Source organism: Eretmochelys imbricata, chromosome 24 (assembly GCF_965152235.1).
Source record: "Eretmochelys imbricata isolate rEreImb1 chromosome 24, rEreImb1.hap1, whole genome shotgun sequence".
NCBI classification, from domain to species: Eukaryota; Metazoa; Chordata; order Testudines; family Cheloniidae; genus Eretmochelys; species Eretmochelys imbricata.
In genome coordinates this window covers 5,442,542-5,463,819 of record NC_135595.1, presented here as the reverse complement: position 1 = coordinate 5,463,819, position 21,278 = coordinate 5,442,542, and positions in this window count along the sequence as shown.

Genomic DNA, 21,278 nt, shown 5'->3' with positions numbered 1-21,278 from the left:
GGAGTCTTGAATCCCAGCTCACTGCTGTAACCACTAGACCCCACTCCCTTCCCAGAGCAAAAGCTACAACCCAGGATCCCTTACACCCATCCTCCGTGCTCTAACCACAAGGAAAGTGAGGAGTCCTGATTCCCAATCCTCTGCTCCAAGCACTAGACCACATTAAAAATGCTTAGTGCCTCGGTTTCCCCTAACAAAATGGAGCAGAATTCTCACCCTTAGGCGACACTTTTAGATCCTTGCATGAAAAGAACTCCCACTTGCAAAGTACACTCAGCATTATTATCATAGCTGGCAGCTGTTTGTTCATCTTTATCCATCCCTGTTCTCCCTTAGCCATGAAGGCACAGCACTGCACCTTCATCCTCCACCCCGCCATTTCCCCATGGTGCTATAGATCCAAGCCATTTCCCTGATGCAATGTCTCTCCACGGCATCGGTCTGCAGGGAACGGCCTGATGCTTCCACCTCAGATCATCCGTCCAGAGCAGGAACAAGAGGGCTGCGCCCCTTCTGCATGTGATGTATCAGAACAGGTTCGTGTCCCTTTAAATAGTTTTGCAAACCAGCTGGCTTCTAGAGCACAGAACACGATGAGCGCCACTGTGGGGCTCACACACTATTTAAAGGGATACTACCTCATTCTGATACACTACACTGCTCAGCCTTTTGTTGCCCCTAATGGGAAATGCCCTTCACTGATCAGAAGGAAATGACTGAGGATCAAGGCCTGTTAGGCACCTTGCTCGCCTGCCTTAGCCGACTGCTAGCAGCTAGTTAGGCCCTGAGCTCTGAGGAGAGGTTCCAGGAAAGGGGCATATAGCCCTAGCTGGCTTTGACATGAGAACGGCTGTGGGCCAGCTTTCCCCTTTGAGGAGCCGATCGCAGGGACGTGTGTGGTTGAGCGCATTGTCTGAACGCTGGGAAGGAGGGGGGGACCCCCGCATTTGCTATTCCGCCGGGACAGAAAGCTCCTTGTGACACAGAAACTAGGTTACTCTGCCCTGGAGCCGTTGGCTGAGAAACAAGGCCCCAGGGAGGTTTAAATTATTCCCATTGTTCTGCGCTGGTGCAAAGCCACAAATGGAGAGTGATGGCGGGGGGGGGGGTGGAGCTTGGTCCTCAGTGACGGTAGGACCCCTCCGGCATCCACAGGGGCCTTAAAGTGGGTGGAAGAAGCCCCCTCAAAATCCCCCATACACAGGTGGCTTCCCTGACCTGTGTGGAGCTGGCTTTAGGGTTAAATGCCTGCAAGCAGCATGAGGCCTCCTTAAAACCACCATAACAGAGGCGCGTCCCCCTGAATCAGAACAGACAGTAAGAGGGCCAAACGAATGCCATGTAACCACGGCGAAACAGCTGACTAACAGAGGCCATTGGAGGCAGAAAGGCCCCCCTTAAAATGTGGATGTCAAATCCCAGTGAGGCTAATAGGAGGGTGCATGAACTCCAGCTGGTTAAATGTAAAAGTACAAGGCAGGCCAAGAAGGAATCTGAGAAGCTACTTTAGACGCAAAAACTAACTGTAAGAATTTTTTTTTATAAAAACAAAAGGAGGACTTGTGGCACCTTAGAGACTAACCAATTTATTTGAGCATAAGCTTTCGTGAGCTACAGCTCACTTCATCGGATGCATACTGTGGAAAATACAGAAGACGTTTTTATACACACAAACCATGAAAAAATGGGTGTTTATCACTACAAAAGGTTTTCTCTCCCCCCACCCCACTCTCCTGCTGGTAATAGCTTATGTAAAGTGATCACTCTCCTTACAATGTGTATGATAATCAAGGTGGGCCATTTCCAGCACAAATCCAGGGTTTAACAAGAACGTCTGAGGAAGGGGGGGGGGGTAGGAAAAAACAAGGGGAAATAGGTTACCTTGCATAATGACTTAGCCACTCCCAGTCTCTATTCAAGCCTAAGTTAATTGTATCCAATTTGCAAATGAATTGCAATTCAGCAGTCTCTCGCTGGAGTCTGGATTTGAAGTTTTTCTGTTGTAATATCACAACTTTCATGTCTGTAATCGCATGACCAGAGAGATTGAAGTGTTCTCCAACTGGTTTATGAATGTTATAATTCTTGACATCTGATTTGTGTCCATTTATTCTTTCACGTAGAGACTGTCCAGTTTGACCAATGTACATGGCAGAGAGGCATTGCTGGCACATATCACATTGGTAGATGTGCAGGTGAACGAGCCCACCTTGATTATCATACACATTGTAAGGAGAGCCCCAACAGGAGACTGGGTTTTTTGCGGGGGGTATGTGGGGGGGGAGAAAACCTGGATTTGTGCTGGAAATGGCCCACCTTGATTATCATACACATTGTAAGGAGAGTGATCACTTTACATAAGCTATTACCAGCAGGAGAGTGGGGTGGGGGGAAAGAAAACCTTTTGTAGTGATAATCACCCATTTTTTCATGGTTTGTGTGTATAAAAACGTCTTCTGTATTTTCCACAGTATGTATCCGATGAAGTGAGCTGTAGCTCACGAAAGCTTATGCTCAAATAAATTGGTTAGTCTCTAAGGTGCCACAAGTCCTCCTGTTCTTTTTGCGAATACAGACTAACACGGCTGTTACACTGAAACCTTTTTTTTAAAGTACATCAGAAGCAGAAAGCCTGGCAGACAGGCAGTGGGGCCCCTGGATGACCAAGGTGTTAAAGGAACACCCAAGCAGGACAAAGCCATTACAGAGAAGGTAAATTATTTCTTTGCATCCGTCTTCCGTGACGAGGATGTGGGGGAGTTACCCACATCATCAGAGCTCTCCTTTGTGGGCAACAAATCGTTAAGTACTGTCCCACAACGATGTGTCAACAGAAGAAGTTTTAGAACACATGGATACATTAAACGGCAATAAGCCACTAGGTCCAGCTGGTATTCATTAATGTGAAATTAATTATTAATTTCTATTTCTATAAGTATTAATGTGAAATTGCAGAACTACTAACTGTGGTATGTAACCTTTCTCTGAAACAAGCCTTTGTACCAGATGAGTGGAAAGAAGCGAATATATTGCCAATTTTTAAAACGGGCTCCATGGGCCCTCCTGGCAATTATAGACTGGCGAGCCTAACTTCGGTACTGGGCAAACTGGTCGAAACTACAATAAAGAACAGAACGATCAGGGAAATCATGCCTCACCAATCTATTACAATTCTTTGAGAGAGTCAACAAGCTGGTGGATAAGGATGATCCAGTGGATATATTGTACTTTGACTTTCAGAAAGCCTTTGACAAGGTCCCTCACCAAAGGCTCATAAGCAAACTAAGCAGTCATGGGATAAGAAGGTAGGTCCTCTCATGGGTCAGTGACTGGTTGAAAGATGGGAAACAAAGGGTAGGAATAAATGGTCAGTTTTCACAATGGAGAGAGGTAAACTGCGGGATCCTCCCAAGGGGCTGTAATGGGACCAGTGCTGTTCCATATATTCTTAAATGATCTGGAAAAGGGAGTGGCAATGAAGTGGCAAAATTTGCAGGTGATACAAAATTATTCAAGATAGTTAAAAGGTTGGGGTGTTCAAAGTCCAGAACCAGTTTTGCCATCTGGATCCCTCTCAGATCCAGTGCAGGGAGGGAACCTGTGACAGTGACAGAAACTGCTGGCAGAAAGGGTTAATTCCACCCCGCCCCCCACTCGCAATTCTAGGGGCCCTTCTATACTGGTATTACGTGATGTAGCACTATCCACCAGATGCGCTACATTGGGGTTAAGAGGGACCAGCACAAAATGAATGCACACACTTCAGTCACTGAGGGACTGAGTGGGGTCCTGGGCTCTCTGCACAGGAAGAAATCACACCTCCCTAGAGACAGATTCCTCCCCTTCCCACCTTCTCCCTGGCTGCCCTTCCTCCCAGATCAGTGGATCTGCTGCAGCCTGATGCTGGCACCTGCGGGTCTGCAGCTGATCAGCATGGCTTTTCTCTACCTCCCACTATCCCTGGCTTTATCTTTCCAACGGGTGGGAAACAGCAGCTTCTTTCCAGGTCTCTAGGCTGGGAATAAGAGCGGCCTGGTGCTTTCTCGCTGCCTGCCCACCCTCCCGTGGAAAATGACAGCAGGGGGTTCTTCTTCTGGTTCTCCCCACCTTCCCCACCAGCGCCAGAAAGAGATGATCTGTCCAGCCCTCTTTATCACAGAGCTAGCCGCCCAGCTGCGCACACCCCAAACCCTGTGGAGCCAGCCACCCCGGGGAATTACAGACACTCTCATCTGGAGATGGAGAGGAGAGACCCCGCCCTGTCTGAGCATTGCAGATAATTCCCAGCTGCTGACCTGTGATTCCCAGAGAAGGCAGCAGCCCCCTGGGTTCCTAGCTACCTGATCGATCTATCACCAAACAAGCCCCTCCATCCACCCATCCATCTCCCTCCATCCATACCTTCCATCGATCTGTTTCCCTTCATATCCTTCTATCCATCCATCCCCATCAATCCATGCCCCTCTATCCATTCATCCATCTGTATCCATCCATTCGTATCTATCCATCCATATCCCTCCATCCATGCCCCTTGATCTATCCATCCAACTGTATGCATCCATATGCCTCTATCTATCCATATCCCTCCATCTGTGGTCTCCTCCATCCTATCCAATGAAGATTACATTGTCTATCTAATAAATATTAGGCCAATCAACTCCAATGCAGCGCTGCCTGTTTACACGTGCTAGGGATCTGGCCCTGGTGTCGCCAATGGAGTTATGTCCTTCTACACCAGGTGGGGTTCTGGCCCTATGTTCCCAGCCTAGAAGGTTTTTTTCTAGTACTAGTGATCGACAGACGAGAAGGCAAAGCTTCTTGGGAGAGGGAGAGGGTGAAAGTGGTGTAGTGGTCTGAGCTCAGGAGAGCGACCCAGGATCCTCTGAGTTCTGCCCCTTGGCTCTTACTTCAACTCCCTGTCTGTGGTCTTGGGGCAAATCACGTCCCCCTGCCATGCCTCAGTTTCCCCAGCAGGGGATGCACTGGAGGGATTAGCTCAGGTATGTAAAGCGCTGAGTATTGTGTAGATAGCGCGATAAGAGCTACTGACACCTGCAGCCCTGGAACCAAGTGCAATGGGCAGCGATGACCTCCGTGAAAAATGGAGAAGCAAGAGAGATACGCAAAGGGCTCTGGGTCGTCACTCTGTTAGTCCCGCCAACCGACTGTCCCTCCTTAACCCTCCCCCTGCACCGGGCTGAGCACAGCACCCCACGCAGCTGTTCACCCAAAACAAATCGCGCTGGGCCAAATCCCCAGCTGCTGCCAATCGGCACCGCTCCGTTGGTGTCAACGGGCCACATCCTCAGCTGGTGCAAACCAGGATCGCTTAATTGAACTCAATGCAGCAACCCTGATTTACACCAGCTGAGGATCTGGCTCACAGTGCTGAGACTCTTTCAGGGTAGTTTGCATTTGTATCATTCTCTCAGTCCTGCCCTGCCCCGGCACTGCCCTCCCTCCATTCCCACAGGCTCCAATGCACCACTCGACACCTCTCACTGAACCCTGCGGGACAGGAACCTTGGGAAGAGATCCCCAGCCAGTGTAAATCGGTGTCACTCCATTGGAGTCAGTGGCCCAGTTTGTGTGACTTCAATGGAGTTGGTGGATTTATGCCAGCTGTTTTCCTCTGCATCTGCTGCATTACCGAGCACAGAAGAAAACCCTTTATCTCTCTTGAGAACAGCCCCTTTGGGCAGGTGTTATTTCATGCCTTTGGAGTGAATTTACAACCCACGGACGGCGTTGCCAGCTGGTGTTCACCGAGGTGGCTCCACCGAAGTCAACGGCGGCGCAGCGATTTGCACCAGCTGGGGATCAGGCCCGGCGGCCACGCAAGCCGATTGAGGAACGCCACGAGCTTGGTGTGTAAAACACATCGGCGGGTCTGGCCTCTGGATTTCCCACCCTGGCACTGCCGGTGAGCTGCCTAGAGAGGCGCGGCCAGAATGCACAATGGAGCCCGGCTTAGCAAAAGGTCCCTGGTGCCTCGTTTCGCTCCCTGATTAACAGCTAACAGGAGCAGTGCTCCCATTGGGGACGTGCGTGTTTTACCGCTGGGCTCCTCATTGTTTTAGCAGCTGGGATTTTCCTGGAGGAAACCGGGCGCCGATGCTCTTCGCTGCATGAATTCCCCAGCTGGGAAACCCTTTGGAAAAAGCCAGCTGTGGGTTCCCCCCTTTGCCTGCTCTCTTTAGAAGCTCCCATCCAAACAGCCCCTCTTTCCCCCATCGTCATCCCCCAATACAGAACATCACCATCTTACCTGCTCCTGATTGGCACCTGGGTACTAACAGCTTGCCCCCCATCCTCACCCGAGAGGAGCCCAGATCTCTCTCTCCAACCCCCGCCGGGTCCCCTCCTAGCTCGGATTCCCTGACCTCACTCTACTGCAGCTCCCGGCGCGAGGAAACCAACCTGCTTGGAACGGGCTGCTCCCTGCGATCTAGAGGAGGAAAATCCCTTCCCAGACGTGCATCCCTCCTCAGCCTGCTGGGGACCCTCCTCGCGTTGCCATAGTTACCGCTTACCTCCCAACGAGCCAGCTACAGCTGGTGTGCGACTGACACGCACACCCCACGCCAGGCAGCAGCCGAGCAGGAAGAAGCTCTGTGCGGCTCCGGTTGGGATCCAGTTGAGCTGCTGGGGTCAGTGGAAAGGCTCAGTTCCTCTCCCCCGAGCGGCATGGCCTGGCTGGAGAGAAAGACATGCATCACGAGTCAGTCCTTCCCCATTCCACCCCCTCGTCTAGAAATCCAGCTGCCCCTCACCCAGTGGCACCCTGGCTCTTGTGGGCTTCCCCAGCTTTCCCGTGCAGGCCGCAGTCATAAGGCTTAGTGCCCACCTGGCTCATTTGTGACCAGGCGTCATGGCATCGCCTGCTGGGACGGTTCCCCCAGGCCACCCTGCCTGGCGCCTCGTGGGCCAGATCCTGGACTTGCTCCGCTGTGACTCCATCGACATCAGCAGGGTTACTCCTGATGGGCACCGGGAGCAGCTCAGGGCCCCCCCCCCCCACCCTCAGCCTGACCTCTCGTGCTGTCACTGATGCCCAGGCGAAGCAGGTGCCAAGAGCCAGTAGCTCAGTGCAGTGGGGCCCTGTTTGCCCAGCTCAGCACGCAGTGACTGATCCCCGTGCACATCGCAACCATGCTGGCCTGGTAGCGCTCGGCACCGGCACCCCGGTAGCGTTTTGCACCCATTTTGCATCAGCCGCGAGGCCCTGGGCTGCTTTCATGTGCCCCAGGGTAGATCAGGAATATCAAAGCCAGGGGAGCGAGCAAGCGCAGGATCGGGCCCTGTATGTGCTTGTGGGGTTATTTTCTCCCTCCATCCAGCTTCTGCAGGCGGGGGCCCAATCCTGTCCCCGCTGACCTCAAACAGGCCAGCCTTGGGTTGCAATAGGAGCCAAGAAGGGGAAAGTGCCACGTGGAAGGTGCCCAACATTTTGCAGGATCAGGCCCACCGGCTGCGAAGGGCAGGGGTGTGATTTGATTGGGGGAAGGGAGCTGAGATGGGGCCTTGGGGCTGTTGGTTCAAAGAAAGTCCAGCATGGCAGCAACCAGCCATCGCGGTTATTATCTGTATTGCCGTGCCAGGCGCCGTACAAACACAAACCAAAGAGACAGCCCCTGCTGCAAGGAGCTTGCGATCCAAGCGAGGCGATCTATTATCTGTCTGGCAGTCACACCCTGAGGCCAGGGCCCCACGGTGCTGCAGGTGGTACAAACACCTCCCAAAGCAGCTGTCCTCGCCCCAAACACCTTGCAGCGTAAGGAAGAGAGCTGAGGGGCCTTGTGCGCTGGCCCGGGGAAGTCCGTACTGCCCCTGTCCGGACTCTGCCTGCTTTGGCTAGAGAAGACTTCAGCTTTCACTCAGTTAAGGCCAGTAACGTATCCCTCTGTCCATGCAGTTAAAAATCGTAATTCTGGCCCCCCGGACGAGTCCTGCTAACTCCACTTCCGCTTGTGCAAAAATCCCCCCTGAAAGTCTCTGTGGAGGAAGTTATTTTTCGCTTCCCCTCCTTTAGAAAAGAAAAAGGACACCGCAAAGCTCATGCATCGTTGCAGCGGGCACAGACCCCCTGCCGCGCCCTGCCCCAGAGGTAGCTGCATGTCAGTGGCAGGCGGAGCAAAACCTGCACCAGCTGCAGGCCGTGGAGAGCAACAAGAGGTGACAAGAAGGAAAAGCTCGCAGATGGGAGAGCGATCCACCGCAGGTGGCATTTAGACCGGCGACCTGGCTTCCTGTCTAGAGCGGCTGCCATGCCTCGCCTGGCACAAGGCTGGGTTAGACACATCCGGCCTGAGTCATTGCTGTTCTTCTTCTCGGAACAAAAGGAGAAGCTGGCAGCAGCGTTTCCCCCACTGCCATGTACCTTTCAATGAGCCCCCGGCAGCCGTACAAACACACATCCCTATTTCAGTGGCATCAATGCTCCTTGAACACGCAGGCTTCCAAGACCGAGCTGTAGCCGCTTCCTGTCCTCAGATAGTCACGGTGCCAAGCCATCAGTGCATGTGCAAGGACGGTCCGCTGGAAGCCCTCGGTTCAATGCCCTGGCTGCCACAGACTCGCTGGGTATCTCACTTACGCGCCAATCCTCAAAGGGATCTAGGCTCCCAACTCCCATTGGGAGTTAGGTGCCTAAATACCTTAGGGACATTCAGCCTCTCTGTGCCTCAGTTCCCCATCTGCAACATGGAGCTAACACCACCTCACAATAAAAGACGGCAAGGTGCTCAGATTAGATGCGGCAGTAACAGGGGCCGTAAAAGTACCATGGATGCACAGATAATAGCTTAGGAACCCGGTGGGTAAGGAAGGATATGCCTTGGTCTTCAGTGTCCCGGCCCTCTACATTTCAGAGAGGCAGCCACTGCGGGTTTCATCGGGAGCAGACCCTCCTGGAGCAGCCCACACACCCCGTGCTCTTTCTCCCAGGGGGATTGTATTTTTTTGTCCTTCCGCCATTTCATCCAAAATAAAAAGCAGACCGAACGTACCTGTCCACGGCATGTGTGGAAATGCAGGGTGGTCTAGATAGCTCCCTTCAGCCTGAGGGATCCCACAGCACTCTGTGGTCTGTATAGCATTGTATCTTGTGGATCAGGAGAACAGGTTTAGGATCAGATGACACTAACGTGAGGGGCCTTTGGATCCAGGGTATTGGGGGGGTGCATCTCTGTTAAACAGAGGACAGAGGACTTGTGGCACCTTAGAGACTAACCAATTTATTTGAGCATAAGCTTTCGTGAGCTACAGCTCACTTCATGGGATGCATACTTGCATAATGACTTAGCCACTCCCAGTCTCTATTCAAGCCTAAGTTAATTGTATCCAATTTGCAAATGAATTCCAATTCAGCAGTCTCTCGTTGGAGTCTGGATTTGAAGTTTTTCTGTTGTAATATCACAACTTTCATATCTGTAAAACTTCAAATCCAGACTCCAGCAAGAGACTGCTGAATTGGAATTCATTTGCAAATTGGATACAATTAACTTAGGCTTGAATAGAGACTGGGAGTGGCTAAGTCATTATGCAAGTATGCATCCCATGAAGTGAGTTGTAGCTCACGAAAGCTTATGCTCAAATAAATTGGTTAGTCTCTAAGGTGCCACAAGTACTCCTTTTCTTTTTGCGAATACAGACTAACACGGCTGTTACTCTGAAAAGAGGACATATACACTGTCCAGCTGCAAGTGTCTCACAGACTAAAACTGCAAGGGCAAAGCAGGGGCCATCTTTTTGTTGAGTGTTTGTACAGCGCCTGGCACAGTGGGATCCTGCTCCATGGCTGGGGCTCCTAGGTGCTACCGCAATACAAGTAACCAATGAATAACAACAACAGTCTCCACCCCTGAAATGCAGCCACTGCTGCGTTGGAGCGTGGCCACTGTCTGAACAGCGCACAGGAACACCACCCAAAAGTCTAAGAAAGGAAATGAAAAACAATCTAGGAATTTAGGCGTGTGGCAAGGATTTCACAAGATGGTTAGGAGGCTCCCGGGGAATCTTTTATAACCACAAATGGTCAGGGCTTTTGCTCTTCATCTCTGAAAACAGTGCCTGGAAGCTGGAGCTGTGATTCACCACTGACTCAGGGGGAAGCATGTGCCACCAATTGAATCACCCCCCAGCACCAACCTGCTTCTGAGAGCTCCTCCATGCAAACTGAACCAGCCTAGTCCTTGTGACCTGAGCCAAGAGCCATCAAAACACCTTTTCACAGAGAGAGACCCTTTTCTACTCCAAAGCTTGCATATTTAGCAGTTATTTGCACTCATACTCAGCACCTCAGGCCTGCTGCTAATTCATCCTGCCAACCCCAAGAGTTAAAAAAAAAAACCCCATAAGACAGGCCTCCAAAAACCCATGAGATTGGCTTTAAGAAAACCCATGAGATTTTATACATCTGGAGTTCTTTTTATTTGTCATTTGACTTTTGCATGGGTCACGTTTTCAAGCTTTCCTCTGCGACCACGAGAGCTAGGAATTTACTTTTCCTACTAAACGCACATCTGGAGTCTGCTGGATTCATGCAACTCCAGGAACTGGAGTCTGCAGCAAGTCACCAAATATCGCAAGAGTCATGCTGAAAGCCTGGGAGCTAGCAATGCCCGGGGGGGTGTCCCTTCACACCTCTCGGGCAGTGCAAAGGAGCTGCGGTGTGAACCACAACTGGGCCCAAGGTGCTTCCAGGAGAATATTCCCAAGAGCCATGCAGCCCCATTCCCCTCTGCCTCCCGTCAGAGCCGGTCTGGCTCGCCACTGCTCGGCACCTTGTGCCCTCGTTCACACCAGTGCAACGCGAGCGGAACACGTAAGCCCTCTGATCCGGCAGCATTTCACACCCGCTCCGCATCAGTGCAACCGGCAGCATGAGCTCGCAGGGTCCTGGAGAATCAGGCCCTGCTGATTTATGCTGGCGCTAGTGACAGGCTCCCTGTGGGAGGCTTGGCCGACACGCCTGTGGCTTCCCCCTTCATTTAATAACAGCAAAATGAGAAATAATGCAGCAGCCACCGGAAAGAGCCTTCTCCCACACAGCAGGTTAGCGACCGGGGAGATGCGATGGCCAGCCCCTGTCCGGGCCAGCCACGCACGCAGGATCACTGGCTGCGGCCACAGGCAGGAAACTGACGAAAGCAGTGTGGAGATCAGAGCCGAGTGGAGGGGGATGTCCGGACCTGCACTGGAGTCCGTGGGGAGTCATCCCGTGGATTTCAGCAGGGTCCTTAGGGCTGCCGTCCCAAAGGAATGGACCGTGGTGTCAAAGGGGTGACGGGACACAGAACATCATCAGAACCCAGACGCCACCAGAAAGGATCAGCCACAAAGCCCACCTAGCCCGGGATCCTCCCTCTGACAGTGGCTAGCACCAGTTACAGGGAAAGGTGTAAAACTGTGGTTAGCACCTCACTGGTCTTTGACGGGCCTGGCTGTTTTTGTTTTGTTTTTTAACGGATTTGCGAGTTGCCAGAAAAATAATTTAATCTGTCGGGGTTTTTTTTAACATGAGTCTGAAGATTTGCATGATTATCACAACACACCGGGATGCCGAAGGTTAAAAGTTGCTGTGTCCAGCTAAAGGTGCTGCAGCGTTCCCACTTGGCCCGTTTAAGTAATAACAGATCAAACCTGGGGAAAATACAGCAGCTACCTGCCTGCCACCACGCAAGAGCCCCACGCGTGAGAGAAAGTCACGTGGGATATCTTACCTGTATGTGTGCTCTCTCTAGCTACTGTACGTGGCTGTTAAAGGGGGGGCTGTGGCGTTACCTTGTGGTTGTGGGTCGGGTTGTGGAGGGCTGGCCTTGCGCAGGGGGTGGGTGCTGGGTTCTTTTTGCATTTCAGAAGGGTAACCCTATGTAAAACCCTGCAGTAGCAGATGCTGGATAATTCGCCCTCTCCCCCGCCACCCATAGGCCTCGCCCTCATCTCTACCAGAGCTCAGCTCAAGGCCCAAAGCAGGAGGTTTAACAATCCCTTCTAAATTCTGACCATCTCCTTTAGGTGCCGAGTTCAAACCCAGCCCAGGTTGGGGGCGATAGCCTGTGCACAGTGAGTTTGCTTGTTCTCAGCCCTAGCTGGAGGGTCCGAGTCACAACCCATCCCTCCTCCCCCATCATCACGACTGGGCCCTTGTTGGCAGACAGCAGAGAGGCCAGGGATGGCCTGGGCCATGGAGCCTGACTTCCCGCTCTTGCTCCTAGGAGGTCAGAAGGCGTGAAGCACCCCAGGCTGCTAGCAAGCTGAACCGGGCAGCCGTGCAGCCACGGGGCACGTGGCAGAATCCACGGGTTAGTGCTGCGGGTTGCACGCTCTGACTGCAGCCCGGGGTGGGAAGTGACACTGAAACCGGCCTTTGCACGGAGCTCATTTCGCCTTTATAGTCAGCCTGTTGGAACTGCGTCCGTAGCACTGTCTGGGCCATGGCTGCCCAATGCACGGTGCACAAGCCGGCTTGCACAGCTGCTACTCATTGCAGGGCTGCTTTATGCCCGCGGCTTGTTGTAAGGTGCCCAGGTGCTACTCCGTGCGTCCGCGCTTTGTGCATGGTTGCATGAGGCACAAGCGGGCTACTGCAAGCACGTTGCTTTCTGCACGGTGCACACGGCAGCTTTTGCACAACAGCTACGTGGTGCACCAGTGTTTTGCACGGGGCTGCTTGCTGCATGACTGCTGCCTCCCTGCACAGCACAGCTGCTGCTCAGCGAACAAGGGCAGGTCGGCTGCACAGTCGCTGCATGGTTGCGGCTTTTTCACTGTCCTTCCTCGAGGCCAGGGGCTCACCGTCAGCGTGACAAGAAGCAACACCCTCCGGCCACAGGGAGCTCCTTGTGCAAACGTCTCCTGTGACCGAGAAACCACACGCTGGGGCAGCATCTATGCAGATGGGAGCAGAACAGATTTGCATGCTGGGGGAGGGGTGGGGGCTCTAAAACTGGAATTGGGCCTTGCAAGTATCATCCATTCCTACTCCCCTCCTGGGGTGCTGATCTAGAAGGAGACAGGTGAAATCCCCCTCGCAAGGACCCCGCACAGCTGTGATCATTACCAGAGTTGCATTTCAAGCTCAGCTCTTTTCAGCCCTGGCTCTCAGAGCACTTCATGAAGGTGAGTCACTATCGCTGTCCCCGCTTTTACAGATGGGAAACTGAGGCACAGCGAGGCAACGTGACGGCAGGTCAGTGGCAGAGCTGGGAATGGAACCCAGGTCTGTAGAGTGCCAGGTCAGCACCCTACCCTTTAGGCAACACTGCCTCCTTCAAAACTGCCGCTCCCAGGCTGTGTGGGATTGAGACCCGGCTGCTGAAGGGTCCTGAAAGTTCTTCCCTTCCTCAAGTTGCCTTTGCTGGCAGCTGTGGACTTGTGGGGGAGGAAACCAAGGATACTTGGCTGCTGCCCAAGAACAGAGGCAGAGTACAAGGGGCCTCCTGCCAGAGATTCAGAGAGGGGCAGGAGGCTGGAGAGGCCGGAGGACATCCCAGCTGCCCGGAGAAAGAGCTCCAGCCCGAGTTGGATCGTCCCCAGGGGCTGCAGGCCCAACAGAGGCGGGGCTGGCCCTGAAAGGCAATGCAATGCCTCCTGCACCGAGAGGAGGCACAGCGGCCCCGATTCCCCATCGGCCGGCGGTTCGCACAGGCCCACACGCCAGCGGGTGTCAAATTCCCACCTTGCGGCGTTGGTAGCGTTTCACGTGCAAATGACTGTGCGAGGCTCCAGGCAGCAGAGGACTGGGTGGTTTTTCTCCAGGGCCACCCACAATGCGAAGCACAAGCTAAGGGGGAAAGAGACCCATAGCATCTGAAAGTGGTGGGGCGGGCTGAAGGTCCTGCCAGGGGACTAGCCACCTTGCACTAACCTCCTGAGCTCCAGCTGCTGCCATCACGTGTCCTGCTCCCAGGGAAGCCCTGGCTGTGAAATGGGCCCTACTGAAAGCCCGTTATTCTGCATAGATTTGCCCGTCTCGAGCCTCCACTCACCATGGAGCCCACTGCACTTTACAAACCTTAACTGAGCCCTATGGCACCGCTGTGATTTAGCCCCATTCCATAGATAGGGAAACTGAGGTACAGGGAGGGGATGTTCCTTGCTCAAGGTCACACACAGCCAGAGCTAGCACGCATGAATCCAGCCTGATTGCCACTCTCCTGCTCCAACCAGAAGTTACAGAACTGGGGAGAGAACCCAGGAGTCCTGCCCCTGCCCCCCCAACACCAAATCCCTCACTCTAACCACTAGACTACATGGTCTCCTGAAGGCTTGAATTGAACCCAGGAATCCTGGCTCCCACTCACCCCTGCTCTAATCACAAGAAACCCCATCCTATCCCAGAGCTGAGAGTAGAACCCAGGAGTCCCGGCTCCCAGGCCCCTGCTTCGTTCTGTGGGAGTTAGAGGTTTGCTCCTCCTCCCACCAGGGCTGATCTCACACAGTGAGGGTCCTTTTACAGGCTGGAGGAGACAGAAAGGCTGGTTCCCACGGTGCTGTGGGGCTTAACCTACCTTGATCTCCTGCACTAAGGAGCTTGTGCCTCATGGCTGCCCAGTCTGTGCTCGGCCTTGTTTGCAAAGCTTCTAAAGCCGCCCGTGGACACCAAACAGCAGGGAGAACTCAGACCTGATCCAAAGCCCATTGAAGCAAAGGTACTGACTCCTGGCGCCCTGCCTCAACCACTGAACGCAGCCCACACCCAGGGCTGGGGAGAGAACCCAGGAGTCCTGCACCCATCCCCATTCCTCACTCTAACCCCTACACCACACTCTCTCCTGATGCCTTGAACTGAACCCAATAGTCCTGATTCCCAGTCCCTTGCGCCAAGCAGTGGAACACACGCCCCCCCGCCCCCCAGAGCTAGGCATAGAACCCAGGAGTCCTGACTCCCAGTCCCCCGCTCCAGCCACTAGACCCTACTCTGTCCTGTCGTCTTGAAGGGAACCCTGGAGTCTTGACTCCCAGACTGGCTCCCGCGATCCGACCGCTACCAAACAAACCTTACACAGAGCAGGGGCGAGGCCCCAGGAGTCCTGACTCCCAGTCGCCTGGTAGACCTCACAACTCAGCCTTTCTCCTGCAGCTTTTCTCTGCCCGGAGCTCGTTCCCACGCTGGGCAGTCAGAGAAAGGAGCCACTGAACCAGCTGTGGAGAACCGCCTCCTCTCTCAGCCCTTGTTTGAAAAACCCTTACCCAGCCACGTCTTTTGGCTGCTGATCTCCCTAGAAAAGCTGAACCGCAACGTGCATATAACTCAGCAGCTGCAGCTCACATGGGTTTGGATTCACAGTGAATTCAAGTCAGAAAGCTGGGCTCTGGGGCTGCATTTCCCACATTCCTGGGAGCTGGGAGGGTGTTCGGAGCCAGGTTCATGACCTGCCCCATCTGTGGAGGGAGCAGCAGGCCTGCAAGTGCAGATCCAGATCCAGATGCCAGCTCCAGGGTGGTTTGGATCTGGAGTCAGGTCCTGGTTGAAGGGGGCATGTGACCGCTGAGGGGCTGCCGGGCCAACTGATTAGCCAGTGGGCATGGGAGCTTTCATGCAGGGCAGTGAAATGTTAAGTGAGGCAGCTGCCCTGCAGTTAACTTGCCAAGCAGTCGAGTGTGCTGTTGGAGTGACCCTATGTACTGACCCCTTTCAGAGTAATGCGAGGGCAAAGCAAGCCTCAATGAGCAGCTTTGTAACGCTGCGGGGGTGAGGAAAGGGTACTTGTGTAAGTTTGTTAAGGCGCAATCAGGAGTATCTGCAAAGTCCAATCAGGTGCAGGACTCCTGAGTTCTGTTCTTAACTCTGGGAAACAAAAGGCTGTGACTAGCAGTTAGAGCTGGAGTGTGGTGGGTATGGGGAGTCAGGACTCCTGGGTTCTCATCTCACCGCTGGAAGGCAGGATTGACTAGTGGTTAGAGTGAGGCGGGGCCAGACACCTCAGCCAAATTGTAGAGGTTACCAGGCCAGTCACTGTGGTTTTTATAGCGGCAGCAGCCAGTCTAAAACTCAAATCCTCCAGCTCCAAAACCCAGGCTTTTTGCATGTGAGCTAAAGGAGAATCCTCACTAGCTAGTAGCAGTATAAGGCTTATGACACACAGTCAAACAGTTCTAATTCCATCCAACAGAAGGCAGGCAGTCTCTCTCTTTCTCTCTCTCTTCCACATGTAGCTGGCTCACTATACAACCTGTCAATTGAATGATTCTGGCAAACATGGGGCAGGGGAAAGAAATTGCTGTTTACCAATTCTCCCCCAACTCAGATGCCTGTAACTTTGGTTTAAAACTCAGGGCAGCTTCAGACTCTGGCGCTGTTAGCTTGTGGTCAGGGGCCACTGCTGAACAGTAAATGCCCGGCATGACTGAAGTCTGCTAATCCGCTTTATTTAGACCCACTTGTAATCTCCAAGCACCCCGTCGCCCTGTACGCACTGGCATATTTGAGATAAAGCCCCGGTATCTTACCCCTGGCACTTGCACAAGAGGTAGCTTGGGTCCAATCCTTGCCCTGCTGAAGTTAACGGGGGTGGGGGGTGGGGAGGGGAAATCCCATTGACTTCAGCGGAAGCTCAGCTGAGCAACTCAACGCCTATGGTATCTTATCAACTCCTCTCAAAGGCGGCCGAAATTCCTGCTGCCCAGGGCTCCCACAGGAATGGGCGCGTTTCAGAGGAAACACGCTTGGTTTGTTTCGTGGGTTTAAGGGAATTAGTTGCCCAGCTCCCAGAATTCAGCACTTCACCGCCATGGGCCTGCTCTCAACATAAATAGTTTTGACAGCCTTGCTCGTGTGACAAAAATCACTCCCCTGATGGACCCAGCCACACCAGAGAAAGCCCAAGCTTGTTCCATCTGGGGAACCGATAGAAGCTCTCCCGGCAAAAGAACTCCTCCGCTTGCATAAGCTGCGTTTCCACTGGGAGCTATGCTTACTAGAACAACTATAGCGGCAAACACGGCACTGTAACCGAGGCAAGGGTTTAGACTCCTTTGAAAATCACCCAACATTCAGGTGGCGGGCTGGAGTCCCAATCCGCTACTTGGATGTGTTAAGGAAGGAGAATCAGGAAATGAAATTGATCAGCCTAGTGAAACTGACTGGACTAGATGGCTGGAGGGAAATTACTAAAAATACACCAACAGCTTTCAATAGTGAAGAGTCAACAAGGCTTAAACTCAGCTTTCGGTGTTAGTCGTCCCAGACATTGTGAGTAATACACAGGGTGAAGAATTCTTTTCAGATATACACGTGTATCCACACAGGGCCCTCAACACCTCACAGCGGAAACAGAACCCCCAGTTTGCAGTTGTGGATCTAAGGGCCAGGCTAGATACAGGCCCAGAGCCTCCAAAGGTATTTAGGCACCTGACTCCCATTGAAATCAGGGTCACCCAGGGAATCTGGCAGAGCTAGGAATGGAACCCAGGTGTCCTAAGTCCCAGTGCAACACCCTAGCCACTAGACCATCCTTTATTGTTACTTTAAAAGTCCTGGGGTCAAATCCTGACCCCACTGAAGCCAAAACTCCCAGTGATTTTAATAGAACCAGGATTTCACCCCGGTTGGGTTCCCTTTTTTGAGGGCGATTCTCATAGCCAGGGAGAGCTCCTGGGGCGACCCAATGTGCAGGCGGGTTTAACAGCTATGAAGATCTTCCCTGGCTGCCACTGGAATTAAAGGACCCATTTTGGGGATCCAGCAAGAGAAGCCAAAGCCTGAGCAGGGCTTTCTATCTTGCTGCTTGGATGATGATGATATCACGTCATCTACGTACTTCCAGGGCCCCCATTCACTATATGTCTCAGCGCCCCTCAGGCATTGATGGATTTCTCCTCCCAGCACTCTGTATCATCAGAATTGTCACCCCCATTGCACTGAGAGGAAACAAGACCAGAAGTGGTGTCTTGTCCCGGGACATGCACGGGGTCGGTAGCAGAGGCAGGGGCTCCTGGATCACACTATGCTGCCTTAGCCCATCCTTCTTCCCTCTGGTGATCTCGCAGCCTTTTTACAAAGGAGGATAAAGATTCCTATCGTCCCTGGACCACCTCGGGCAAGTCGCCGCCTGTCTCTGTGCCTCAGTTTCCCCATCTGCCAGACAGGGAGAACGATACTGACCCCGACCACGTTAGCCTCTAGGGAGGATGAGCAGCTCCGTGAATGCCAAGTACTATTCTTTGCAACTCCGGCACAGAGAACTGAAGATAACGTGGCTGAGGCCGCTGAGGCAGGGCGGGTAACAAAATCCAAGCAGCCGGACATCTGATCTTCTCCTCTGCGCTCTGAGACATCCACAAAGCTACCCATGAAACAGAAGTCCCTTTTTCCCCACTCCCTCCTTAGTCATTCATGCAACATCTGTAAATCTGACCGCAAAAAGTCAGAAACGCAAAAAATCCTGGAGTGTGACCGCAACCGGCTCCCCCCAGCCTCATGCTTTGGAAAGCTGCAGGGAACGTTGTTTGTAACTTACACTGCTGTGGTGCAGGCCCTGCTTTCCTTTGGCGCCCTCCCTGCATGACCGCTCCGGCAGCTCGCTGTACAAGGGTAGCCCCAGGACCCGTTTGCACAGCAGCTCCCCAGCACTGTGCCTAGCCAAGCAGATCCCTAAAGGGTTTTAAGGCTGCTTCTTGCCCGGCTCTCCCCCATTCCACCCCAGCCTCGCTAGTGCCACTGCATTAGCTGGCGAGCAGCTGCCAGCAGAGCACCGCCTGGTACGTCAAACCCGGGCTGCTAAAAGAACCAAACACTTTCGCAACTTCCCAGCGCAAGAAACACTCAAGGGCTTAGACTTGCTGCTGTGAGCCATTCCGGCCTCAAGCGATCCAGTCCCCGACCTCAGAGTCCCGGCCAAGATCGACGGAGCCTCTGACCAGGGGCCCGGAGCGAGGCCATGAGACACCTCTGGACTCATCTCCCCTCTTTGGACCTGCTGTATACAAAAAACAGACAAACCCATGGATCTGTTGCTCTGTCGTCCAGCACCCTGCACTGTCCCATGCACTGGTGCAAAGCAGGTCTAACCTGCTACTTAACGCATGTTTACAGCAAACCCACACACCCGGCGACAGTAGATACAAATATCAAATACTCTTGCTGGAGGGCTGCAATGGGATGCTACTTTTATTCTTAGAATCCAGAACAATAACACACTGGAAACAAACAGAGCGAGACAAAGCCGGCTTCTCCCTGTGGTCAAGAGGCCTAACTCCCCCAGCTTGGTCTAGGCTGGTTCTTTCCAGTCTTACTGCTGTTAGATTCCCATGTCACTGCAGAGGCCCCTGGCATAGGGGTGGGGGACCCTTGCATAGGGGGTGTCATGGATCCACAAGACATGCTAGACCTCTGACCTTTATACAGTCTCTCTGGCAATTTATCTCTTCAGTGCTAGGTCCTTAGGCCTCCACTTTTTGCAAGGGGCCCCGCTGACTCCTCCGAGACTGGGTCTCTGGCTTTAGCTTTCCTGTTTCTCACGGTGGCGCCGAAAAACGCATGAACCTCCTGCTGGAAACTTACCTCTCTTGGGAGGCATACAAGCAGCCGATGTTTTGCAGGGACACAGCGCAGCCTTTGCAGAACAAGCCAGAACCGGAATACAGTGTGGAGGGTCCCTTAGGATAGATTGGAAAAGCAAAGCAAGCCCATGCTGGCAGCATCGCCTACTTCTCGCCCTCAGCCAGGTTTCCATCGGGGTAGGAGTCTACTTATCCCAGGCAGCTCACTCTCCAAGTTTTGTTTCATGCTGCAGTCACGCAACAGAACAAAATGTTTCTTTCTGTTGTTGTTTTGAAACATCCTTTTGCATCCAAGTTTCCTGTAATTTCCTTAACAATATCCCCAAAAGTTTTAAAACCGAAACAAAATGTTTCAATTTGGTTGAAATGAAATGTTTCAGTCAACCCGCCCCCCCATGAAATTTGTTTGCCAATATTTCGATTTGCTCGTAGTTTTGAAATTTTTCATTTTGCGCCCAATCCAGAATGCTGCCTCGTCCGACTTTTGAAATGGCTAGCAACCTGAAAAGGCCCAGTTCCGTGTGAAACCCGGGATTTGTTTGTAATCTTGGGAGTTTGCTCAAATTACTGTAAAATCTTTTTCTAAAATGTACCAGCTAGGAATTTGCTCCCTCTGCCGGCTTTGCAGTTTAAGCTCATGGTACCAAGGCAGAGGTGAAAAAAACCCAGTACTAGTAAAAATTAGTCAAGTCCTTTACTCAGAGGAAGCTGTAAATGAAGTTCAGGGTCATTTCTCTGGCTGAAAATTGGACGGAAACGGAGGAATCCATCCCAGGCTAGTCTCCGCAATCTCTTGCGGTCTCTCCTAATCCTGTGATTCTAGGATCCCAGTAATCCTTGTGTCAGAGGAAAGTGCAAGAACTCCCCCTACTGGACAGTTACGGGATAATCTGCCCACAGAGGAAATTTCTTCTTAACTGGTTTCAGAGGAGCAGCCGTGTTAGTCTGTATCCGCAAAAAGAACAGGAGGACTTGTGGCACCTTAGAGACTAACACATTTATTTGAGCATAAGCTTTCGTGAGCTACAGCTCACTGCATCGGATAACCCTAACCCTGCCTGAATATCTCCAACGAGCTGGGCCTGAGAAATCAGCTCATGGTCCGGAAGAGAAGGGTTCATAGCCTAGCCCTGCTTTCGGTAGGACTTTACGTGAGTAATTAAGTGCCTGCATGCTAGGACACTTTACAGAGAGATTAACGGGAAAAAAAAATCTCAAGATTTCCCCCCAAAGTGTTTAAAAAGACCCAGCCCCAATGAATCAGGCTAGACAAAGCAGAATGTGACGTACGGAGCCAGACTCAGGCAGGATGAGTGCAGGCAGAGTCAGTATCAGATTGAAAAAAAGATTCATTAAATTGAAAATTGGAGGAAAAAGCCTGCAGGAATTTATTGTAAACAGGAAGCTCAACATTACAGGGTCTGTTACAGGAGAGGGTGGGCGAGGCTCGGTGGCCTGCGATGGGCAGGAGGCCAGACTAGATGATCACCATGGTCCTTTCTGGCCTTAAAGTCTGTGGGTCTAATGTCAGAGTCGTAGCTGGTGACTTTAAGGCCAGAAAGGACCATGGTGATCATCTAGTCTGGCCTCCTGCCCATCGCAGGCCACCGAGCCTCGCCCACCCTCAATGTACATTGAGGGTGCAAATTCCAGCCTCTTGGCACCAGACGGCCATGTCCCAAGGAAACAGTTTTCTGCCAGGAGTCTATCATCTGCTGGATGTTTTTTTGCTCTGCCTAGGGTGCGTGCTGATTTTGGCTTTCAGATCCTAA